This window comes from Podarcis raffonei, chromosome 1 (genome assembly GCF_027172205.1).
Source record: "Podarcis raffonei isolate rPodRaf1 chromosome 1, rPodRaf1.pri, whole genome shotgun sequence".
NCBI classification, from domain to species: Eukaryota; Metazoa; Chordata; class Lepidosauria; order Squamata; family Lacertidae; genus Podarcis; species Podarcis raffonei.
The window spans coordinates 45,419,672-45,446,481 of NC_070602.1; the positions used below are offsets into that span (position 1 = coordinate 45,419,672).

Sequence of the window (26,810 nt, forward strand, 5' to 3'; positions counted from 1 at the left end):
GGATCCATCAACCTCTGAGGGTACACTACCTTAATAGTTCCCTGGCCTCTGCAAAGAAGAAAAGGCGCTGAAAGCCTAAATCTCAACAGGAAATGATCTGACCATGGCTAGGGACTGATGTCAATATTTCCCAATTTCAGATGACCTTCTTCTTGCCCAGTTGAGAAAACAAGGTCCAGAGTGTGGCCTGCCACATACGTTGGGCTGATGACATGTTGGGACAGCCCCATGGTTGTCATGACAGTCATGAAGTCCCGAGCCACACCAGAACCAGTCACCTCAACATGGATTTCCCCCGAAACCAATACTCTGGGAGTCCTCAACCGTGCCTCCGAGACCAACTCTGCCAGCTCAGGCAAGGAGACTGCTTGGCAGCAAGGCAGTAAATTAGCAGAATCTCTAATCTGTCCCGATTGCTCAGTGTCAGGAACACACACTCTAGATTCCCGCAACTGGACAGAGAGCCCAGAGAGAGAGAGATGGAATCTCTATAGACTACAGCAATTCTTCCTCTCCATCTCTCAGTTCTGCCCTGATGCTGCCCTGAGGACCCAGGTGGGCACAGCTGGGTGAGACCAATTCCACCCTGCTCACCCACCCAGGTCTCACTAATGGGTGAGGCAGCTTCCTCATCCATAATCAGATCATGCCTAGCCCTACCATGTACCACTGTAATTGTCCCCACCCCCCACTCTCCCCTGCTCCTGTCCTCCCAGGCACATCCTCCCTCCATTAAGAAAAATAACAAAAATCCACACAGATTGAATCAGTTAAAACAATTAAAAACAGTTAAAACATTGGCCCTGTCTACTAGATCTGAGAAAATATGGGAACCTAATATGGGATCTGGCATATTTTAAATATACAGTATAGTGCTTCTTAGGATTGCCCTGGGAATATCAGCAACTCTTAGAGGAGAGCGACAAACCTGTAAACTGAACCAAACCAGCAATGTTTCTGTCAGTGAAGGGTTAATTCCAGGTCAGGTGTGCCCTGCCCCGCTCTTTTGAACTGTGTCCCTCCCTACTGTGCAACCAAACCAAGCAGGGCTAGGCACTTTGCATCGGGTACTTTATCAGGAAGGCGGAGCCTGAATGATCGCATCTCTTCTGACCTATCGCAGCTCCTGGACCGACAAAAAAAAAAAACCAAGGAAAGAAGTGGGGGCGTCAATGCTTCGGTGTGAATCAAATACTGCGAAACGACAAGGCGGAGCGAAGGCTTGACGGGCTCAAATCCCCACCAATACCTACCAGCGACTCGGGCCGAAGCAGCCAATGCGCCCGTGAGGCTTGAAGTAGGGAAGGAGAGAGGGTAGCGAAGGAGGTGGGAGTTGTTGTCAGGGTGTAGGAGGCAGCTCTGCTTGGCGGCTGAGGAGGAGCTGAAGGGAGGCGGCCGCGGGTAGCAGGTGAGAGCGAGCGACGGAGCGAGCGAGCGGCGGCCGGGCCCGGTAGGCGCTTGGCTGAGGGAAGGGGCTTCCGTGGACGACGAGGCGCGGTTCCTTCCTCCCTGCCCGGCGGGGAGAGCGGCGGGGCGACCTGTGGCGGAAGGCCCGAGCTCCCGGGTGCGGGGCTGGTCGGCTCCGAAGCCGTGTGGGTGAGCCTCGAAAGGGGAAGGGAGGAAGGGAAGGAGGAAGGAAGGAGGTGCGGGGCTGCTGCGCTCAAGAGGAGTCGCTGGGGAAGGCGGCGGCGGCGGGGAATCCGGGGATGGGGAGAAGCAGGCTCGCGGAGTACGTGTGAATGGGTGCAGCGGCGTGCAAGGGAAGGTGCGAGTGCGGGGTCTGCTCGGAGGGGAGGTCGGGCGAGGTGCCGGAGGGAGGTGGGGCGCTCGAGGAGCCCGGGAAAGGAAGGGGCCGGGTGGGCTTCTCTCGGCTTCATACACACATATATACAGGGTATATCTATCTATAATGGTCGGCTGGGCTGGAGCTGAACCTGGGCGAGGATCTGCGGCGAGTGGCCCAGGAATGCGGGCGGATGAGGAGCCCTGAGGAAGGGAGGAAGGAAGGAGGAGAGAGGGAGAGGCGGATAGTGCAGGAAGCGGCGAGGAGGGAGGGAGAGGCAGAAGCGCCGCTCTCGCATCCCCGGGAGCGGAGGGACCTCGGCGGGCGAAGCTGCCCTGCCGCCCCTTCCCGGCTTCCGGGGTGCCTGCCTGCCTGCCTGGGACTGGCATCCCTTCCAGGCCGCGCTTGGTCTGGGGAGTTAGGGATTCCTGAAGGAATGTGGCCAACTGGCTTCCTCTCCTCGGAGTATATCTGCCCTATATTTCATTCTGTCTCCGGGACTACTTGTTTGTAAATGAAGCCTTTTTGCAGAATCCTGGCTTTGCCCCTGGAAAAGGGGGCGGCGGCGGGAAAGAGCTGATAAGCTAATTGAGCGAAGCGCCGTCCCACCTATTCTTACTTGGCTTTGTGCGAAGCAGAATTGATGTGTGATAGGATTAAAATCAACGGGGTTAAACTTTGAAAGATTGGGTGTTGGCACTGGCAATATGATTACTTTGGTCTTTAAAGGAGAGCTTCATTTCCTTTTTATGGCTTTCTGTCAGGATGTTGGGCGCAAAGCAAGTGTATATCTTTTTTAAGAAGAGGATTAATATTAATACAAAGTGCAACAATTACTGAATCATAAAATACTAGGTTTGTGTGTCATTTTTCCAAATAACAAAATACTCGAGTTTTTTTTATCCTTTCTATGAGTATTTATTGTGAAATGATGTGTCCATTTGGCTTGTAATGTCTTGCAGCAGCTCTCATCTAGAACTCCTTCATCCATAAGATTTATGTAACCTGCTCATTAATTTTTCATAAAGCTCTAAAAGTTTCTGGTAGAATTTATTCTGTTTAATGTGTAGGTTGTTGTGTCTTCCAAGACGCTTATAAAAGCACTTATAAGGATTTGTTATTTGGTTGTAATCAGCTAATTTTATTATTTATACCCCGCCCATCTGGCTGGGTTTCCCCAGCCACTCTTAAACATTTTGTGGTCCTCAAATTGTGTGTGTGGCATCTTTAGCAAAGATGATGTTTAGGAATACAGTTGAACCATAATGGCATTTGTATCTGGTTATTCTCTGCTGCAAAAGTGTGCATGTTGCGCATATTGCACTTCTCCAATCCTTGGGCTTGTTCTGTAGTTAAAATCATGATAGGTCTCTTAAGGCCAACTGCTATTTAATGTTTGACATAGTAAAAGAGTGCTGATCTGTACAGTTTTTCCGCTGGATTGTTGCAATGTTTTTCCATTCTTTCCTTCTTGGCCATTCTTTATGGAAACACTAAATCAGTGACATCACTCATGTGAGCAAAATAAAACCATAAATTGTCTGTTCCTCCTCAGTTCAATCCTTGTCCTTTATCATATTAACTTATTTAATCTACAGATAAATAGACGGTGGGGTGGGGAAAGTTGCTGTTACACAAGTTCTGTACAAAGAGTGGCAAAGCCAAGATGCATAGTGAAAACTTTCTGTCACTGAAGCCTCCTTGGCTCAGACATTTGCACTCTTTTAATAGAAAATACATAGAGACAAGGAGAATAATTTCCACAGTGATGTGATGCATCTTCCAAAGTTTTATTTGCCTAATCAGATTTTAAGTTCTTAATTCAGCAGTGTGCATAATATATATTACCTTGTGTTGCCTGTAGCATCATTTGTGCAAACACTCTAGGTACCTTATTGCAACAATGTAATACCGGTTTAATTAAATTCAAGCTGTAGTCTAGCAAGGGTTTTGTTTTTGTTTTTTGCATTGTTTTTAAAGACTTACTGTGTTCAACCTTGCAAATAAGCTCACAAAAGTTACTAGCCCACATAAATATTATCTAGCCCAGGGGTCGGCAACCTTTTTCAGCCGTGGGCCGGTCCACTGTCCCTCAGACCATGTGGTGGGCCGGACTATATTGTGTGTGGGGGGGGGAATGAACAAATTCCTGTGCCCCACAAATCACCCAGAGATGCATTTTAAATAAGAGCACACATTCTACTCATGAAAAAACACCAGGCAGGCCCTACAAATAACCCAGATATGCATTTTAAATAAAAGGACACATTCTACTTATGTAAAAATGAGAAGGCGATTGGGCGCATCCAGCCCCTGGGCCTTAAGTTGCCTACCCCTGATCTAGCCTGTCAACTTGTCCACACACAGTTTTAAGAAAAAAAGAGACAAGCTTTTTGGTTCTCTTCATCATGGAGTGAGCAAGAGGCTGTATCAAGCCTCAGTTAGTCCATGAGGGGATGGATGATGGAAGTGGAATATTTTGTAATCTCTAAATTTAGGAGATTTTTATGTTGTGGAAGTATTGGTGGGAAGATATGACTTATTGATATTATCTTGCACTCTGTTTATAGTAGCACAATTGGGGACTGGTACATCAAACAATCCATTTGAAGTGCTCTGTCTAAAGTCTTGCTGGCAGAAGATGCAATACTAAGTAACTTTACTACTCTGCTTTAGGAGAATTAATCTTATCAGATAACATCTTTTAATCCTGAGCCATTTTTGAAGATTTTATAGGCTCTAGAGTACTCTGGAATAGGGTATTGTCAATACCCAGATCAATAAAACAGATATCAGCAATACAAACGTTTATTGGCTAATATATTTTATTGGAGAAATAAAATATTGGACAAAATATTACATTGGGAGAACAATTTCATGACTCTAAATGAAAATATACTGCAAGTTTATTCTGTTGATGACCTCTCTTGTTCCACACACTTGCAATGCCTAAAAAGGGGGCCTTATATAGGAACAAGTGCTGTAACTAATGTGCTATGGTAGTGAAAGTAGATTGCACGCTGTGCCAGAATTCCCTTATTGTCTGCTGTCTAAACATAGTGAATATAGGTAAACTGTCTTTCTGGACTTCAAATATTCTGTACTCTGTAGCTCTCTTCTGGCATTAACTGGCTTGAAGAGACAACATACCAGTGAATACCAGTTTCAGGAAACTGCAAGACAGCAGAATGCTTTTGTTCTTGGGTCCTGTTTGCAGACTTCTCACTGGCATCTGGTTGGCACTGTGAGAACAGAATGTTGGACTAAATGGGCCTTTGTCCCAATCCAGAAGTCTCTTACGTTCTTTACCGTGAAGGTTCATCTTTAGTTGCCTCTTCCCTCCCTTGACCATGCAGCTCGCCCAGTCTCTCTTATGATGATAAAGTACTGTAGTGAAGAAGCTTTTTTTATCTGTAGAAGTGCCCTGGTGCAAGTGAAAATAATGAACTTCCAAGCTTCTGAATCTGTGGAGGGCCTCCACAGAATCAAAGGTTTATCTTCATTATGAAAGAGACTAAGAGATTTGTGCGTACTTGGGGGCGGAGTGACACATGTGGTCTCAATATACACCTATATTGCCTCTTCAAGTTAGTAATGGTTAAGGGTGGTGGTTATTTTTATATCTTTCTTTGCCCACTGTAATCACAGACTCCTGTTTCAAGCATGGCAGGACCATGCAACCATCATACCAAATTGTTGGCATTGGTGAGGAGATCTACAGGGAGCACCCTATCTGCACATTATCTTGTGTCTGGGATACTGATACAGATCTGGTGTTTCCCTGCCTAGTCAAACCCTGCCTTTCTGTAGTTGCTACTATTAAACAATTGGGAATCTGAAATCTTTGCTGATCTACTGCAGAATAACCAAAGATCTGGCTGTTGATCCCAATCTACCTTCTGTCCACCCTGATTGAGGCAGGTTCTGAGTGTTGTCAACCTTCTTGAAAGGTACACTTACCAATATAGTGTTACTTCTAACTGTCCTGTCTGAGTACAGCTGAGTACATGTTGAAGTTTCAGCAAATAGGTTTCAACATTTTGAATACTGTCTTCTGAAATTATATTTTGCTTCTCATTCAAGAATAATATAATTACAATTTTTCGTGATATATGTCCCGCCCGGCTCCTGGTGGCTGCGCAGAGCTGCCTGCAGTCCCGGGCTCAGCGCAGCTCTGCGGCCATCGGGAGTGGGGCGTGAAGTCCTGCCCGGCTCCCGATGGCTGCGCAGAGCTGCCTCCAGTCCCAGGCTCAGCACACTTCTCCCCTTCGCCAGCCCCACAAGCTCGGGGGACAGCGGGGAGGCGGAGTGCGCCTTCCCGCTGTTTCCCGACCTGGTTCTTCCAGCCCCGCACCTGGGGGGGGGGAAATAATTTTTTTTTCTTTATTTCCCCCCCTAAAAACTAGGTGCGTCCTATGGGCCGGTGCGTCTTATGGGGCGCAAAATACGGTATATGTTTTATAACTTTAACCTCTTATTTAGAATTTTAAAGCCATCTAGTTTGCCAACTATAAAATTCCTGAGAAACCTTGGCTGGCTTATGTCTCTCTTTTTTTCTTGGAAAGAGCTGAGACAGTTCTGTGGAAAATCACTAAATCAACATGTTCCCCCTCATGCAAACCTGGTATGCTTCTGAGTTGTACTCACTTTTTGTAATTCTGCGTCTGCAAACTGCAACATTCCCAGAAGGAATAGTTCTGGGTACTGTGTTCTGCTAGTTTTGAAAAGCTTAGAACTATTGCCTTTACAGAGTTCTCTGGTGGGAAACTTTATTGATGAACATCTGTATATTTAATATCTTACACTTTTAAAATGAATTATCTGCCTTTTATGGCAGTCCTGCTACTAAACATATATTGATATCTGATATTAGTTAATCTTGAAATGTGGTGAGGCTTATAGCCTGATTCTGTGCATATTTGCTTAGAAGTATATTACGCTGAGTAATACATCTTATTTGACCATAACACACTAATATATTCATACAAGTGGGACTTTACTACCAAGTAAGTGTGTATAGAAATGCAGCCTTGCTTTGTGTAGTGTAGAAGATCTTAAGTTTCACCCAACAAAATAATGTGTCAGGTGCATTTAAGTTTGATTTATATTTTGCCTAAAGCTGCATTCTTGGTTTCTGCCACTGAAGAAGCAGGAAGCTAGTGGTAGACTAGGTAAAGTCAATTGATAGTGACAGTGCAGAGTTTTCAGAAACTTTTCCAGTACCTTTAATTAATTGGGATTTGATTTAGCATTTGTCTTAAAAGCAAAAAAGTAAATACTGTTTTTTTGTTTAACTATCCCACACTTTTCAGTACACAAAAGTAGTTTAGCTGAAATATTTTATATAGACCAAATAAAAAATGCACACTTAATGTGGTTTAAATGTTCATAGAAATTCACATCTGTACTTTGAAATGTATTGTACTTTTCTCAAAAACAAAACAACTTAGTAGCATATACTTAACATTGTTCAAATGTTAAGAAAATAATTTGGGCGCTGTCAGCTGTTAATATGGTAGAAATACATCTTGTTTGACCATAAGCATAAGCCATAACAAAACTAACATAGTCATACAAAATATAATTCATGAAGAGTGTCTGCATAAGATATAGCTTTAGCAAGTCTAGAAAGCTGTTCATAATAGATACAGGTATGCTTCCTAGGGATAGTCACCTGAAAAAAAGTTAATGGCAAAGTTTGAAGCTGCTCAATTTGACAAAATCAATTGTTGCAAATCTTCTAAACAATGTATTTTTGGAGAAATATGTGATAGATTTCCCCCCACAAAATATTTCACTCTGTACGTCTGCTGTAAAGAAGCAGAGGACTCAAATTTAGCACATTGATGCCTGACAGTGCAGGATCTAGTATACATGGCATCTACTGTATTTAGGAGGGTCATCTTGGCCACAGTAGAATGCTTTCTGGACTGCTTTGCGCATCACATTAAACCATAGTTAAAAACAAACTGTGGTGTAATGTTAATGTGTTAGGTGCACGCTGCTGAAATGTCCTCGTTCTGCTCTCACTGCCACTGCAATTCTGGGAAACAAACCAGAGAGGCCTTAAGTGATAACCAAGGATTGTTATTCATTTCCTGTGCATGGTTCGTTTGGAGAGAAACAAGCCATGAGCCTAGATTAAAAAGTCACAACAAGGTGGACTCCAGCTTGTTTCCCAGTAGCAGAATGAGAATATTTAAGTTGTGTGATCACACTACTTTAACATTAAACCATAGCTAATTTTAATTATGTTTTAATTTGATGCATGAACTATAGCAGTGTGTGCCTAGGAACCCTTAGGAAAGGGTTGCAAGAAATGGTGATAGTTTTAAAAAATATTCGTTGCAATTTCAAGACATCAAATATGAAACACTATTCACACAGAAAGAACCTGGGTGTGAACCATAAGACAACTAGGTATCTAGAAAATATTAGTAATGGATACTGTAAATCTATAGATTTACTACTGGTCTAACACGCGGGTGGCTCTTTGGGTTAAACCACAGAGCCTAGGACTTGCCGATCAGAAGGTCAGCGGTTCGAATCCCTGCGATGGGGTGAGCTCCCGTTGCTCAGTCCCTGCTCCTGCCAACCTAGCAGTTCGAAAGCAGATCAAAGTGCAAGTAGATAAATAGGTACCGCTCCAGCGGGAAGGTAAACGGCGTTTCCGTGCGCTGCTCTGGTTCGCCAGAAGCGGCTTAGTCATGCTGGCCACATGACCCGGAAGCTGTACGCCGGTTCCCTCTGCCAATAAAGCGAGATGAGCGCCGCAACCCCAGAGTCGGTCACAACTGGACCTAATGGTCAGGGGTCCCTTTACCTTTTAACACCACAGTTGACAATTAAGAAGTTATGTTGAAGAAAACAATGCCTCATTAAGTGGCTTTCTCAGTTACGACTTTTGAAGATTTGATGTTTAAAAAGAAAACAAAAGATATCCCAAATATATGTCTCATTATGTACTTTGATTTTACACAAGGGTAATAGTTTTGAGAAGAAAAGGATCACATTGCGGCTAGAGGAATTTTTGAGCAGGAATGGTATAAAATTGGCTATCAGGGGCCAGCAAGACCTACATTTGTAAACATAAGAGAATACCATTACAAATTGCTTTTCCAGTGGTATCTGACACCTCACAGTTTGAGTAATATATATATATCTGGCATGAAGATAAAGGTTTGGATGCATGAATCCTCAAATGCAGATATAGGTGGCAACCATTTTGCACTATTGACACATGATTGCCAATGCGTGGGTCCCTTTGGACCCGGAAGAAGGCGGAACAGGGTGGTGGTGGAATGCAATGGGCTTATGTATGTTCCACTGATGCACACGGGGGTCAGGAACGGAACCCCTGCGCAAAATGGTCACTGCCTGTATGGTAGTCTTGTCGTTTAATAACAAAATATGGGGGATAAGTTACGATATTAATCAAACTAGTTTATGCATTATGTTATAGTTTTGGATCCTTTAACAAATCTGTTGGGCTGCTTAGATGACCAGATTAAACCTAAAAGATTGATATGGAACCTAATAGGTGATGCCATTATGTTAATAGTCCAAAAACAGAAGAACAAACTGAACAAGCTATTGCCTACAATTAAAATAATGGCTAGTTGAACTTTGGAAAGTGATGAAAATGCATAAACCTACAGAATGATGGAAGACACAGGAAGGAAACTTTTTCGAAGTGCCATATTTACTCAAGTCTAATGTGCCATCAAATCTAATGCACACCTCAATTTTCAGAACCTTGAAACTAAAAAAAGCATTTGCTGGCAAATGTAAATGTGCTATTGAATCTAATGTGCACCTTAATTTTCATAATGTTATTTGGCCAAAAAAAGTGAGCATTAGCTTCGAGTAAATACTGTATGGTAAATGGCTTTCAGTGATTGAATATATGAAAGATACGGATATGAGATATGGATATTACATATTTTTTCTATATGGTAATAGCATATGGTCAGAACTGTATTTATTGTTTATGGACACAGCAAAATTTTGTATTAAAATTGTGATGTTTAAATCTGTGGTACAGATACATTCTGAATACAGTCTTATCCACATCTCGGATGGGGTACCCTAGTGTTATCACACTTTCTAGTGTTCTTATTTATGTGTGCACTTGAACTTGCAAGTTATGCATGTATCCTTGGAAACAGGGTTTTTGGCAATCTTTAATCTGAGTATGGCTGCATGCCATAGGGGTTATTACATTATGTTAATGCCCATTCACACTTGCTTGGGGGCACCAGTAAAATTGCAAGATAAATGTGGATAAAATGGTGTTCATGCAAAATGGCAGACAGTTAAATAGTTTTGCAACTTGAAGTGCTAATTGCAATGGTATGGAATGATAAAATGGTTACAAAATAATACAGGCTATCCAACAAAATGATAAATCATTCAGTAATGCTCACAGATCACCCAGATCCACACTTCTTGTGCCAATAGTTTAAAATTTCTATTTAGGAAATAGAAATGGATGGAGGGTAGAGAGCTGTCACAAATGGCAAATGGGAGGGTACTAGAGAACTGTCAGGGCTGCAGTGTGAGTCTAGGTGCGTCAAGGGGGTGCTCAAAAGCTAATGCCTAGGCTTTGGACAATGTAAGAATAGCAAGACAGTGATATTTAGGAAATGAGGCAAAAGAAAGAAGGAGTAAAACACAACTAGTTAACCTGTCCTGAGAAAGAGAGAGAATAGTTTCTCTTGAGTTTCACTGTGACCTGTTTGTGTGATGTCACAGCTGTAGACCGAGGCTTTAGCAGGAATTAAGTGTGAAGCCTTTTGGTGGGTGTAGTGGGTTCACTCCAAAACAGGTAGTTTGCAAGTTTACTGTCTTTCCTAAGGGACCCAGGTCCAAGCATTGATGGGTTGGTCAAAGATAGCTCAAGGACGACATTAGAAGGCTTGCCTAAGTCCCCTCACCATCCTAAGGTGGTTCCAAAAAAAGAGAAAAAGTACTTCCCTTAAGGGTGATCACAAAGCACCTCCTAAAAGAACACCAAAATAATCTGAAAGAAAATTTAAAAGTATAGTAGTAAGGAAAAGGGGAAGAGAGGCAAGGGTAAAGGATCTAGCTAAGTTGGAAAGGTCTGCTGCTATAATACAGTGGTACCTCGGGTTAAGAACTTAATTCGTTCTGGAAGTCCGTTCTTAATCTGAAACTGTTCTTAACCCGAAGCACCACTTTAGCTAATGGGGCCTCCTGCTGCTGCCGCGCCACCGGAGCACAATTTCTGTTCTTATCCTGAAGCAAAGTTCTTAACCTGAAGCACTATTTCTGGGTTAGCGGAATCTGTAACCTGAAGCATATGTAACCTGAAGCGTATGTAACTCGAGGTACCACTGTAATAGAATTGAGTTGGCTTGGAGAAGAAAGAAGAGTGGAGCATAGGACAATCTTGTGGGAGAAAACTGAACAGTGTCAGGGTTTGAGGGATGCCTAGTTAAAGGAAAAAGAATTCTGATGGGTGTTGGCCATTGTCACAAATGATGATTGTAGGGAACAAAAAACGATGAATTTCTGGAGAGAGATGCTTTCTTGGGGAAAAAGGCTTTTATTCTCACCAGGGTTAATTAATGGTCAAATAGAGGGATATACTTGCATTAGATAGGACAGAGATTCTGAAGACCAATTAAGTTTCTGTAGTTTCACCAACGTCTTTTAGCTTTAAGGAGGTCATTTAGCTTAAGCCAGTATTGCTTCCTGAATTTTTCTGCAGTGGCACTGCAGTCATTGCACAGAGCAAAGCCAAAGTTCAGGTGCACGTGAAGAGTTCCAACTGAGCTAAGTTTCTAGGTAATACTAGCTCTGGAAAAGGTATGGAAAAAGTCTACTGAAATTACCAAAGGTCATATCATGTTCCTAGTAAGGAAATAGAAATTGTGGTTGCTCAGTTGAGGGAAAAAGCGAAGTGGTTTCATGCGAACAATTATGTTATCAGTTATCTTCTCTCAATGCTAGCTTGCGCTTTGGGCTATTCAACAAAACTGTTTGGCAATATGTGGAAATATTGGGGGGGGTGATATATAAGAATTTGATTTGATATTTTTAAGCAAAGTGGTTGATGTGAGTTATGTTTTATGTTTGATATGAAAAATGATAATACAAAATTAAAAAAATAAATAATAAATCTGATTGGCAAGTTTTCAAGGCAAACAAGAAATCCCTTTTCATGAAGTGCATAATTAACTTAGGGAATTGACAAGTACAGTGGTACCTTGGGTTTTCAGACGTCTCCGTTCACGAACATTTCGGTTTTCAAACACCGTAAACCCAGGAGTAAATGCTTTGGTTTTTGAACACTCCTTAGAAGTTGAACATACCATGCAGCTTCCGTATTGAGGCTTCTGTATTGAGTTTTCAGTTTTCGAACGTTTCAGAACTTGAATGGTCTTCCGGAACGGATTACATTTGAAAACCAAGGTACCACTGTATAACCATGTGGTGATGACTTCTTGTAAGAAGGATGAAGCAAATACACATTATATAGATACTTTAACAGTTCTTGGCCTTGATAGCTAGGAATAGAACCTCCATGTTCAGAGGCAACATACTACTAAGTACCAGAGCCTAGGGGCAAATCTTGAATGGGTATCAACATAATTTCTTGCAAATGAGCTTCTTGGAATCACTGTTAGCCAGATGTTGAAAACTGAAGAACTGACTATCATTTAGCAAGGCAGTTGACTGTTTTTAGTAAGATTGATCAATTCTTAAATACTTTTTAAAATGTCATGGGTATTGATATAAGGTCTTGAATATCTAATTAATGAATAATGAAAACTAAATTTTGCCAAACACTTCAGGGTGGGTCAGTGTCATGTTATAGTAGAGCACTTGTTGACCTGCAGTGCCTGGACTGTAGATTAGCTATAAACTGCAGCTCTTTGGAGTATCGCAACTGACTGTGGATGGGAATTGGTGTAAGTATAACGTGCACAGTTACCTTGCTCAAAGCATTAGCAAGATGAAATAACTTGCTATACTTAAAAAGCAAAAGTACTGACTGAGAAGAGTGTTTACATTTTAGTCTGTCTTCCTGTGTTGTGTGCAAATTAAATTCCTGTTGTAAATAAAATAAAGGAGGGAGGACACTGTATCTGTAGGATCATAATTCACTTCCTGAGCCACTGTGTTGAAAAAAGAAGAAGAGTTACAGTAGTTATATAGGAGGGCACATTTTGCAAGAACATAAAAAGACTTGAAGATTATGGAATCTATACAAAATCTATATTGTTTTGGCCCCAGAATGAAGCCTAGTTCATGCAGACAGAAGAACTTCCTAATTTGGGGGCAGATAATGAGGTATGCACATTGGAAGTGATGCAAGTGAATAATGCAAGGAAGCAAGTTAATCTGCAATGTTCCTGACATGGTTAGCCATGGTATAGCAGTTGTTCAACACGCTTGCTAGATTAGGAAATCTGAAACTTTGGCTTGGATAAAATGAATTGTGGTGCTATGAGCTGATGACTGCTTCAAGTACCATTTTAAAACACAAGTAGGGTAATGCAATTTGAGTTCTAGAGAGAACTGTACTGAGCAGTAGAATTTGATGCCCTGTCTCTCTGCTGTCATATTGGAGTGCTACAGTAGTCTTGATGCAGTAGCAGTGTAGAGGCGAAATGTGTTTTGGAACAGTAGCTTGTGAAAAGAATGTACTAGTTAATGAATATAGTGCTGGTCCACAGAAAGTAAACTGAGATCATGAACTGTATTAAATATTTCATGATATGGGAACAGAAGGGCAATTTAACCAAACAAAATTTTAAAATATAAGAATGTGTAGATTACAGGGAGTTTAATGATGAGACCTATTGATTGCTTTAATCTTTTCTCAAACCACAATTAGAAGTTAGTTTGCTAATCAGGATCGTAAAGCATCATAGAATCATAGACTTGTCAAGTTTGAAGGGACCACAAGGGTCATCTAGTCTAACCACAACTCTGCTGCCCAACGTGGGGCTCAAACCTACAGCTTTGCGATTAAGAGTTTCATGTTCTGCTGATTGAGCTAGCCTGGCTCATTCCCAGCCACGACGCTGTTGTATAGCAAGCTCATAGTTGAACAACTAAATTGTGCCTGTGTATACAAAATCTTTTGATCACGCCGCTTAGAAATACAGTAATTGACATAACATTTGGCATCCTGATAATTTCTGTGTAACTGTTCACATTTATAAGATTTTCCTGCCTTTTAACTGCATTTGGTTGCTGCATCAGCCACACAAGCACATGGTTTTGGGGCAAGAGATAAGCACATGTTGCTGCAGATGAGGTGAATAGAAGATAGCCCGGGTGGGGGAGAGTTCTTGCAGAAAGGTAGGTAGGGCTGTTTACTTTATCTTTTGTCAGGGAAGTTTTTGATTTTCAAACTGTTCAGTCCCACAACACCAGTACTTCTTTTCTTGGTAGTTCTATACATGCTTTTTTTTTTTTTGCTTGCATTACAGGGTTTTTAAAAAAGAAGTAGGAAACTGCAGTTTCGTCAATGTAGGGCATTATACTTGTTAAATTCTGTTATATATATGTATGTTTGTATAAGAGAGAGAGACGGGGAGAAGTTTTCTTTATCGTAAACCCCCCTGTGATCCTCAGATGAAGGGTGGTATAGATATTCAACAAATAAATGTGCTGTAAAAGCACTATAGAATACAGTGGTACCTGTGGTTACGTACTTAATTCGTTCTGGAGGTCCATTCTTAACCTGAAACTGTTCTTAACCTGAAGCACCACTTTAGCAGCCTCCTGCTGCTGCCGTGCCGCCGGAGCACGATTTCTGTTCTCATCCTGAAGCAAAGTTCTTAACCCGAGGTACTATTTCTGGGTTAGCGGAGTCTGTAACCTGAAGCGTCTTTAACCTTGAAGCGTATGTAACCCGAGGTACCACTGTTCTAAAAATCCAGGAATTGAAATGGCTAGATTGGTATACTTTGTCTGATACTCTTCTTGGTAAAGATGGATCATAAAATCATGCTGATAGCAGTTAACCAGAAATAGCTGGAACTTTTGCCCTTTGGACCTTCTGTCTTTCACATTGTTCGTTCATTCTTTGACTAATCCTTAGCTTCCAAAGTTCGCACAAGTGGAGTGGGTGGAGTGGGGGAAGAGGAAAAAGGAATGGTGACATTCAAAACAGTGCAATAGTAAATTACTGCAGTTGCATGCTACTGATTGCCAGTGAATATACTGTGTGTTGAAGAGGGAAATGTGGTACAGATTAAATGAATACTGTGATTTTGGCTATCACAGATTCATTCCTTGGTTGAATTCAAAGTAAAATTGCTATCCTTTGAAATGCCTTGTGAAAAGGACAATTTCTTGACCTGGTTTAAGAACAGTTTCCTGATTTATTTGAATACTATGCTGTACACCAGTCTTTCCCAACCTGGTGATCTCCAGATGTTCTGGACTACAATTCCCATTATCCCTGAACAGTGACCATGCTGTCTGGAGTTGATGGTTGCTAAGAGTCCCAACAGCACCTGGAAGGCTGCTGTATACTTTCTCTCCTTGCAGCAGTGCAGGCACACATCCAAAGTCTAAACAAGAGGCATATGCAGCAATATCCTGAAGTCTGTAGCAACTAGGAGCAAATTTGGGAACTTCAGGGGTCTGAAGGCACAAAGGTACAGCCCTCAGTCTCCTACAGATCAGCCTGGCCTTTGCTTACTATAACATAAGTTGAGATGTGTTTCTAGATAATTTTAGGGATAATAAAAGTCTGTTGGTGAAGGTTACCTCCCCTTTAAGTTCACTGTGGCACTAAATTTAAAAGACCCCATTCCTTTTTAAACCAGTAGTTGCTGTGCAAAGAATATGAACAATGATGGCTTGAAAACGTTGCCCATGTTGAACCTGCTTATATCTATTTCATTGTTTACTTTAGAGGAGGTGATATGTTTAAGAGCAAACAATTCTGATACAAGGAAAGGCTGCAGCATTTGAAACTTCATAATTTAGAGAAAATGTGAGTAACGGGGGATATGATAGAGCAGGCTTCCTCAACCTCGGCCTTCTATATGTTCTGAGACTACAGTTCCCATCATCCCTGACCACTGGTCCTGCTAGCTAGGGATCATGGGAGTTGTAGGCCCAAAACATCTGCAGGGCCGAGGTTGAGGAAGCCTGTGATAGAGGGATATAAAATTGTGGATGGTGTGGAGAAAGTGAATAGGGAGAAGTTTTTTCTTCTCTCATAATACTAGAACTTCAGGGCATCCAATGAAGCTGAATGTTGAAAGATTCAGGACAGACAATAGAAAATACTTCACATAATGCATAGTTAAACGATGGAATTTTCTCCCACAAAAAGGCAGTGATAGCGATGAACTTGGATGGTTTTAAAAGAGGATTAAACAAATTCTTGGAGGATAAACCTATCAATGGCTACTAGCCACAATAGCTATCTCAGTATGGCTCTGAATAGTAGTTGCTGGGAATCACAGATGGGGAGACACTGTTCAGCTTGTGTCCTATTTGAGAGCTTCCCATAGGCATCTGGTTAGTCACTGAGAACATATCAGGTTGGCCTGATCCGGAAGAACTCTTATTACGTTCTTACTCTTGAACAGTGTGTGCTTGTTCAGAATGTTTTGTCTATTTATACATGGACTGTATTAAGTGAATATACATTTTTTCCAAACTTAGACTGTCATTTTGGCAAAAGTGTGACTTGCATTTGGATTCAGCAGTTGTAGAGGCTAAATCGTAGACAATGATGCTGAAAAAACTTGCATTCTTACCAAATGGAAATGTGCAGTTCACAAAACCAATAAACTTTCAGGGCTTTCTTCTCTCTCATTTGAAGTAAATCCCATGTGTCTAATATAAATCCACAATGTGTTTGTCTGTTCCAAGTTAGGTTATGATTCCATAATGTTCAACTCTGCAAGGCAATCTGATGAAAAAACTGAACCATAACTATCAAAAGCTTCTATTGTGCATAGGAGCTTATCGCATGTCTATGCAAAAGCATTTAAACCTCCTCTCAGTCTATGTCATGTGCATCTCTTCTGTGTTTTACTGCTAAACTGCAATGGCTGCCTGAGCAACCTCCTTTCAAAGGTGTGTTTATGCCAAGTAGGAAAACCAGCTTCTTTAGTTCCAGTATTTGCACTTGATTCTAGTTGTTGCAGGAATATATTCAATACTTTCATTGAAGTGCATTTCTTCAGTAAAGCCATGTCTACCACCAGGAGACTTCCTGGCAGGTGGGGGGCAGCTGGGTACAAGATAAGCTCTGTATGGGTCTGTCTTTCTGGTACTTACAGTTTGCTTGCTTAGTTTTCTGGGATGCAACATTTACCTGCCTTAAATAATGCTTTCAGTTGCATCGTGAGCAAAGTTCATTTCACAACTACTATACTGCAACTTGCAGTGATGACTCGCAAGTCTCCAAAACCACACAGGAACAGCATTTGCCCATAGCCACCAAACTGCAAGAAAACTTCCGACCAAATCAGCAGTGTTCACTGAAGAACTTTATGCAATCAGGTCTTAAATTGCACATTTCCTGGACTTGAGGTGGTGGTGGGAATTGTTGTTTTAGCGGAGGGTTGGTGAACCTTTTTCAACATCAGGACTGAATTCTTTTGTGGGGAATTTTCTGGCAGCCATCACGGCAGTGGTGGTTATGGCGAGAAGCAAAAGTCAGCCAATCAGTGGATGTGCTCTTAACCTTTGTACAGTAGACTACATTCTAGCCACACTAGCAGGTGTTTTCCACCAACCCACACAAACATTGCTCACTTTAGACAAGCCGGAGGCATTATTACAGTTCAAAGACACATCCCTGACAGGAGAAAAACACTTGAGGAAAGAGTGGAGCCAGAGGTGTTTGGAAGGTGGCCTGGGCAGGGGCATGGCTTACAGAGAGGCCTAGATAGCCACATTTGGCCCCTAGACCCGAGGTTCTCTAACCCTAGTTTACACCTTCGATTAATTTGGGTTCAGGTCATAGCTATTGCTTTGGTGTTCATGTACACCTTCAGGATGGTTGAAAAACAGTGTCCCTAGGAACATACTTGGTGCCTTTTTTATTATTTTTTACTTTGAGTAATTGTAGCAAATCTCAACACATCAATATATAAAGGCTTGGAACTTAACTTTCAAGCAGTTTGTAGACCTAAAACAATTTACTTGTAAACTGAGCTCTGCTGCAGTGTACATTTCCCTAATGGGTATTGGTGTCTAGTGGGCAGGATTTTCTTGTCATCCTCCTAGATCAGCTTTTCAAACATAACCAGAGCAACAAAGACCAAAAAGACCATTAGATCTTAACAGCCCCCAGTCAGTTCTCCTGAGCTTGATAAAAAGTATTTGAAGCTTAAATTGTTTTGTGCTTGTCAGACAATTGATCCAATTACTTAAAAAGCATTTCCCCAGAACTTTAACTGAGGCGCCGGCAGGCTGTGCAATGATTAGCATATAATATAACTAGAAAAATAAATAGCTGTCTTTGAAACTTTTAAGCGTTCTGTTTGTCATGTAAGTTTTTACGGCTAAACAACGTGCTAAGCATACTTGCACTCATTCTCAGAGGTTTTTGGTATGGATAGGGAAGATCAGGTGCCTGTAAGCTTTGCCTTGTTTTATGGAAATTGGCCAATGTAGGCAAGCAATAGAAGAAACTAATAAGGATGTGCATAGACCACAAAATTTGGTTTAAACTCCAATATGACACTTTCACTATTGGGAAATGAAAAAACAGTGATACGTCTTCACTCTTCTGCAAAAACTTGCAGACATAGTAAGTCCTATATACTAGATAAAATCTGCTAAATTACAAGCCACTTAGTCTGGGTGGGATCTTTTTCGCTGGTCACCTTTAAAGGTTAACTTTTATTTATGGGTAGAATTGGAAAGAATTTGGTGGCAAAGGTCACTCCTTCTAAGGGGATGAATCCTGCCAAACTTCAGAAGTGATAGCTTCGGTGGTTTTCCTGCAAGACTGCCATTACAGTTTAGGAGTGTCTAAAAATGGAATCACTTACTCTCCTCTAGTACTTTGTGGGTAATAGGTCTGAAAACTGCCGACATGAAAGAGATGTCCCTGGTTAAGAAATCTGCCAAATTGCAGACAAATATGTCATGAGGCTTTTCCACTAGGCATCTTTTTAAAGTTGATTTTTCAATGGGAAGAACTAAAAGAGATTTGCTTAAACTATGGTTTAAGGAGCCATTTGGTGCCTAGCTTATATATCTGAGTTTTTAACACTGATTACAAATCTGGCAAATGTCTGTTTAATGCATAATGTTAAAAAGTAACAGTTGGCTTTAACCATGGTTTGTTTGCCTCATTTTCGTGTCACTTCTGTGAATACCCTTCAAATGAAAATGCTGGGACACACACACACACACAGCTCAACAACTTTGGTCAGTACAATGGGTAGATCATTGCCAATTTTTTTTAGTGGGAATAGATCACAGTCTCTTGGAAGTTGGACATCCCTGCTCTAAACTAATTAAGTTTGTTACTTATATAAAGTATACAGCATAATTTTGAATATTTAACTATTGCTTGCTGGGGAAATCTGGTTTGGTGAATTGGAATGGCTTGCAGTGTGTGGTGTAGTTTAATTGCTGGACTAGAGATGTTTGTGAAGGATGAGACAACTTTGTTTCTGGAAATGCAGAAGATCAGGACAGCAGTTCTCCTGAATGTAAAAAAATATGCTAGTATCATGCTTTCTTGACAAAAGAACAAGTCAGTAATACAGTAGTGTTTCAGTGTCAAGACTGATGTGAATAAAAATGAGATCCCTTTCCTAATTAGATTTCATATACTATATCTGGTCACCAATGTGCTTGAACCCCAGAAGATGATACCCAGAGAAAAGTCTCTGATGAGCCCAGTGACTAGGCAAATTGGTATGGGTGAAGGTGGTCACAGTTGAACCAACCATTACTTGAAAATGTCTTCTGTTTGAGGGGAATTATCCTAATTACAAAATCTCACACTTTTAAGACATTAATCCTATTCTGTTTTGCACTTTTTAGCCTGTAGCTTAGCATGAGCGAATGAGTCATTCTCCATTTGAAATTTAATTGCTTCTTGAGATATTTTTACAAATGAGTTAAAATAGCCATGTTGACATGTGAGCAGGATTATTCTTGAAGTCAGGCAAGCTCATATTTTTGTATTACCTTTTAAATTAGCTGGTGAATGCCAATACTGAAAATAACTGATACGGTTTTTGGAGAGCCCCATTGAATCTGATTTTCAGCTGGAGTTATAGCTGTGTAACTCAGAGCAAGCACGCTCCTGATAACATTGACCTGTGTCATTAATTATTGTATGTTTCATGATGGAGAGGTGTCTTGATAGAATAGGCAGTGAAATAATGGAGACGAAAGAGGGGGGTACGTCTGCTGCAGAAGACACAAGCTGTCTATTAAAGCATAGTGGAACCTCTGTGACAAAACACCCAGTGAAGCAGAAAACTGACCCACTTAACTGTTGGCATAGAACTTTGAATTTGTTAAGTGCTGGCATGATTCTATGATACTTGAGGTTTGGAAAAAAGTCTTAATAGTTTTAAGTTCTAAGAGAACTTTGAAAACTGTGTGCTTGCGACAGAACACTTGAAAAGTAGTTTATACAGTCTGACATGCGAAAATTTGAGGTTAGGTATTTAAATTAAAAAATTAAGATTCCATCTATTTGGATGTAACTGGGCTAATTTTGTCCTCTACCTCGTTTTATAATTTATACATCAGATTGTGTGCATGCATGACTACCACAGCCCTATGCCTATCCTTTGGAATCCTTTGAAAGTGGGAGCAGATTCAAAGTGGGTGAAGACATTACTTTACTACTTGCTACCTTGAGTGGAAGGGAGGGGGGAGGAGGAGGAGCCACTGTCACACACACATACATCCTTATCTTGGGGGGCTGCTATAACATCTAGTTCCTTAAAAGCAACCAAGACTGATTTTCTGGGAGCAGATTAGAGTCTTTATCAAATCTCAGCTGTCTGATTGAGAAAAGGAAATGCTCTAAGCAAGACAAGGATACACAAGAGTTACCTAAAGGAAACTAGCCTTGGCTATATTCTCTGACCAGCAGGCAGCATTGGAGTTCTGGTGTGGAGTGGCGTGGAACCTGCTTCATGGCAGGCTTGAATCTATGGAGTGGCCCCGATTTCCTAGAAGTCTAGGAGGAGAAAAGGGAGCTGAGTATGAGACTTGCTGAATTTCTCAGTCATTATTACAGAGGTGATTATAGCTGACAGCCTCATTTTCACTGCAAGCTACTTGTGGTAAGCATGTATTTCCCCTTTCCAATCTGTGAAGCAATTTTTACATGTAATTGTTAGTTGTGCTCAGGGTTCTGTGGTAGTTAATGAGTGATCAGAAGAGTTAAATGCCATCTTGGGGAAGTCTCTCAGTGGTCAGGAAATGACAACATAGAATTCATTTGTTTTAAAATCTTAAATATTTATCTAGAGTAGGGCTTTCAGAATTTCTTGGCAAGGTCTCATTCCATATATTCAGGCTTTGTGCGAGCTTCTTTTCATCTCCAAAACCCAATAGCTTCCATTCTACCTTGAACTTTAGTAAGGAAAATCTGTTCTGGAGTTTCTGCATGCAGAGGCATTGCATCAATACAAAGAAACATCTCAATACTGTACAAAAATAGCATGCAAGTAAGTAGCCTTTGATGGCATAAAGTGTAACAGAATTGTATATACTCACTTTGTAATGCAACTTTTAGCAACATTTTATTGGTGTAAATCACTTGGACCCTATATATAAGTACCTACAGATCATATTTATGCACCAAACAAAAGCAAATTTGTTTTCCCAGGCTTTTAAGAATTGCAAAGTAAGCTCCCCCCCCAACTTGTATAGTAAAATCAAACTGCTCTATTTAAATTGTCTGCTGCAGCATTACTTTACTTGATCACGTTATAATATTTTTGTTTTGTACTACTCTGCCCAGGGAATATAAAATTACATTGAAGATGCAGGATGTAAAATTATGTAAATATGACTTCCTACACCACTAATTTTCTTGGTGTAATTTATTGCAGAGGTAGCCAACATAGCACCCATTTACCGCAGCATAGTTAATGGTCTGAGATGATGAGAGCTTTAGTCCAACATTTAGAGGGGAGCACCTCTTGTCTGATCCTGGTGTATTTGGTAATGTTAGGCATAAAGACAACATAAGGTTTATGAATGAATCATCCAAACCCAAGATACACTGTGTTGAGCAGAGTTTGAAATAGGCAGATCTCTGGCTCAGGTGGTGCTCAGCTGTTTGAAGCCCTGATTATGGCTGATCCAGATAGGTGCCAACATAAACCCTCCATCCTGACTCAACTGGGGCTCAACTGGCTGAGCCAAAGTTGGCTGAGTCCAAGGTTGAGGTGTAAGTCTCCTCCCCCCCACTGTAAAGGAATCTTCTGGGCTGGGGGTAGGGCAGGGGGAGGCTTACCTCACTCCAAATGCTCAGTCACATGACTTAGCAATCCAGCAGAAGCGGGTGGTGTATGTCAAACTGTATTTTAAAAGCTTGTTTCCCCTCTGCCAGGCTTGGGCTGAGTAATCTAGCAGAATGGAGTTTGGAATTAGGGTAAATTACACTGGCATAATGCTGCTTCCTTGTAGTTTGGAATGCTGTTAGTTTTAGAATAAAACATTTTAACTTGGGCACAATATCTGGGAAAGTGTAATAGCAAGTTGGCAGTAGCTATGATTGCTAAGAGGACTTGTATAACAAAAGCTATCAGTAATGAAACATACCAAATTGATAGTTCTTGCTGGATTTAATAGTCTCATCAAGTGATAGGTGAATTTGTCCCAGTCAGGCTCAAAAGTGGGTTCGAAAATGGAACAGTCTTAGAAAATAGCTTGTTTTTCAACCTCTCATTTCAGATTATCACCCCACCTCCACACCGTGATATCACCGGAAAATGATCAGGTCCAGTCACTCTTCCACAAGAGTCCAAATGTTGGGGTGTTGCAAAATGTAGTTACTGACATGGGTCAGTAGTGTGGGAAAAGTCTACTTTTCTCCATTCCTTGCAGCTCTCTAGCAGCATGCCAGACATTTGTGGAGAGAGCTGGGAGAGTAGTCTTGCTTCACTGCTGGAGCAACAAAAATGTAAGAGGGAGCTTAGAACCAGTGAAGGGTGGTTGAGTTGGAGGCAGGGACGAAGGGAATACTTAGGTTCCTCTCCAGCTTAGATTTTAGACCAGAATGATTGCTTTGTACTGAGGCTAGCAATTAAGCTTTTCTTGGGCTTATATCCCAAACACTGTTTGGATAAGTCTGATAAATCAAAAGTCTCACCCTAAAGTGCAGTTGCATGGGCTAACCATTTGTCAGTTAACCCTGTTGGAAGAGAATACTGCAGTGAGTTAATTTGGTGGAAATAGTAAAGCAGCCCATTTTAAATCAAGATTTACCGTAAGTCCTGCATTCCATGTGTCCTCTTACAATCTACTTTCTCATTATACCATTATACACTTTTATTGTTGAGTAGTATGTTTTACTACATTTCTGTATGAACCTGTACAAAGACATTATAAAGTGTTTCATTTTGCTGACTCCAAGCTAATACTAGTTTAACTTCTGAGGGTATCAATCTCATTAATAAACCAAGACTACAAGATATTCACATCAATCTTGGCCAACCGCCTAAAAATCTTCCTACACAAGTTAATAGCCCCAGACCAGACTGACTTTGTCCCTGGCCGCAATATAACAGACCCCATCAGGAAACTACTGAACCTGATCGAACACAGCAAGGCAACCAAACTCCCATTGACAATTATGTCCCTAGACATCCTCAAAGCCTTTGATTGCTTGGAGTGGAAATACATATTAGCAGTACTAACTAACATGAAATTTGGCCCCAACTTCCTACAAATCCTCAAACAAATATACTCCCAAGCCTCAGCAAAATGCAGAACTAACAATAGGGATTCTAATACTATAGCTATCCAAAGAGGCACGAAACAAGGATGCCCACTGTCTCCCTTCTTATTTATCCTGGCTCTGGAACCCCTAGCAATCCGCATCCGAGCAGCCACAGACATCAAGGGAGTGGAAATAAAAGGCACAACCTATAAATTAGGGCTCTTTGCAGATGACCTAATGGTCACAACACCAGACCCCATAAGCACAGCAACCTCCCTAATCAGAGAACTCAACACATTTGCAATGGTGTCGGGCCTACAGGTAAATTTTACAAAGTCAGAAGCTATGTGCTTCAACACCCCTCCTCACACCCAAAAAGAACTCATGAAGGTCACCAAAATAAAACTTTGCCACACCAAGTTCAGATACCTAGGGGTACAAATAACCAGAAACCTCAATAAATTGTACCTCCACAACTACAAGCCCCTGTGGCGACAAATTAACAAAGACCTAAATGGATGGAATAACATGAATTTCACTCTCTCAGACAAAATAGCCATGATCAAAATGATCACACTCCCAAAACTAACCTACCTATTCCAAACCCTCCCAACCTGGATCCCCTCAACCCAACTTCGCAGTTGGCAGAGAAAACTACACTCTTTCATCTTCTCACATAAAAAACCAAGAATAAGCCCCAAATACCTGCACCTCCCCACCTCAGAAGGAGGATGGGGAATCCCCAACATAGAAGCATATTACAATGCCAACCAAATACACCATATAATCCCATATATACTAGAAGATGAGACAAAACAATGGGTACACCTAGAGAGGGACACAATTGAAAACACCTGCACCACAACATACCCACTCCTCCCAAACAAACTAAAGAAAATTCCCACAACACTTAACAGGTACACACAGACCATGCTCAAAGCATAGAAAACACAAATAGGCAAACTATCCCCAACCCCATCCCCTCTAATCCCCCTGGCGTACCACCCATTATTCCACCATGCAGCACAAAACCTCCAGATAAAAACCTGGCGAACCAAAGGCTTATATCGCCTAATAGACTTTTATAAAAATAACAAACCCTTGTCAACACAAGAAATACAAGACAAACTAGAAGACACCCAAATGACCTGGTTAACACAACACCAACTACATGCCCTCTTAAACAACCCAACAGTAAAATCAGCAGCAACTAGGCCCCTGACAACCTTCGAAAACCTCCTCCTAACAACAAAGGGAAACGGTAAAGGGACGGTATCCGCAATATACAAAATACTACTCCAAAACCCCGCAAATCCCCTAGACGCAATCAGAAAACAATGGGAGAATGACATAGGCTATGAGATTAACCCCACTCAATGGACCAGAATGTGGTCTAAACCCCCCTTTAAATCCATATCAACGAAAAGAAAAGAACTCACACTGAAACTCACCTACAGGTGGTACCTAACACCAAGGAAACTAGCGCTAATACACCCAGGAACCTCACCAAAATGCTGGAGAGGGTGCACCTCCACAGGCACATACCTCCACATGTGGTGGGAGTGTCCCAAAATTCAACTATTCTGGACAACAGCCGTACAAGAAATATGTAAAATAACTAAGCAAGTAATAGACATCACCCCAGAATTGGCCCTACTAAACATCTTCCAAGACAACAATGCCCATTTACACCACAAATAACTCATAACCCACCTGCTCTCAGCAGCCAGAAACACCATAACCAGACACTGGAGAGAACTGTCAGGAGTAAGCATGGACCAATGGTACCAAATAGTACGGGAAACAGCCCTACTAGAAAAATTAACTAATAAACTGAAACTGACACGGGGACAAACAGAAGAAGACACCTTCACCCCGGTATGGCTCCCCTTTATCACATACACAACCCAACAGGACAATGACAATAATCCACCAAAAGCATACAAATCAATATGGCTAACCTGATCCAAAACACACACACACCTCACTCACACACAAAAACAAAGATCACCACAGCCAATCACAAGCAAACAATCACACCCTAGGCCAGGGGTGTCAAACTCAAATTCATCGGGGGCCGCATCAGCAGTTTGGTCATCCTCAAAGGGCCGGTTGTATCTGTAGGACTATGTGTCCACTCTTTATTATCATAAATAAAAACAAGTGGAGGTTTCCTGAATGCATGTAAAGTGGAGGTTTCCTGTGTAGAACAGCCGGCGCCGCTAGAGGGCAGACGTTCTCTAGCTTGTAGGCTGCCACACATGCGCTGAAGAGGCGGCTTTCTTGTGTCAAAAAAAAAAAGCAAGAATGAAAGGTGAAGGCTGGTGGCCGGCAGCGGCTACACGGGCCACATGACAAGGTCTGGCGGGCCGGATTCGGCCCGCGGGCCTTGTGTTTGACACCCGTGCCCTAGGCCAACCCCAACCTCTCTCACCACCAAAGGAACACAAGTGAACAACACAAGCAACGCTGACACCAAACTCTACATACATTAAACATAATAGAAACACCGCCACCCGACCCCACCCCATCCATCTTCCCTCTCTCCACCCCCCCTTTCTTTTTTCTTTCTTTTTTCTTCTCCCCCTAATGCCTCAACAAATGAAACGGATTTGTAAAAATGTTACATGGAAGAAGAAGAAAAAATACGAGGCACTACACTTCTGTAAAACAAGAAAATCCTTAATAAAAAAATATTTTTAAAAAACAAACAAAAAAACTTCTGAGGGCATGCTTGTTTCATAACCATTCTTTTCTGAAATGTTTGTCCTACGAGCAGAGACTTTATGACCTTTCTGATCTCTTCATTAAAAAAGGGATATAGTGTCAATACTGTGTTGTCAGGGGCAGTTCCTGAATACTTTTATAATGCCTTATCTGTTATTGAGCAGTATGTGGCTGCCAATATTCAGTAGAAATATATATTAACTCCTTGTTTCACCACCACCATGCATCGTTTTGACAGACATTGCAGTACAAATAATTTTTAAAGTGGGTGGCTTCCCAGTATCCCAGGAGATACATGGGAGGGAGATATTCCTAATATATACTGAGACAGATAATTTAGAGCTTTAAAGGTCAAAGCAACATCTTGAATGGCATCTGGAAGCCAGCAACATTGCAGTTGCTGCAGGTACTGTT

General features: G+C 41.5%; 1 protein-coding gene across 7 annotated transcripts in view; it reads left to right on the forward strand.

Annotated features, from left to right (window-relative positions):
- The first annotated feature begins 1,298 nt into the window (after positions 1 to 1,298).
- NUMB (NUMB endocytic adaptor protein) overlaps positions 1,299 to 26,810 on the forward strand; it is a 63,455-nt gene continuing 37,943 nt past the window's right edge. For 2 of the 7 annotated variants that reach the window (XM_053384220.1, XM_053384230.1), the window contains exon 1: positions 1,301 to 1,408. The gene's annotated coding sequence lies outside the window, so the exon portion shown is untranslated. Of the gene's footprint in view, positions 1,451 to 1,480; positions 1,597 to 26,810 lie in introns of those variants that run through there. The other 5 variants (XM_053384179.1, XM_053384212.1, XM_053384194.1 and 2 more) reach the window with 5 other exon arrangements.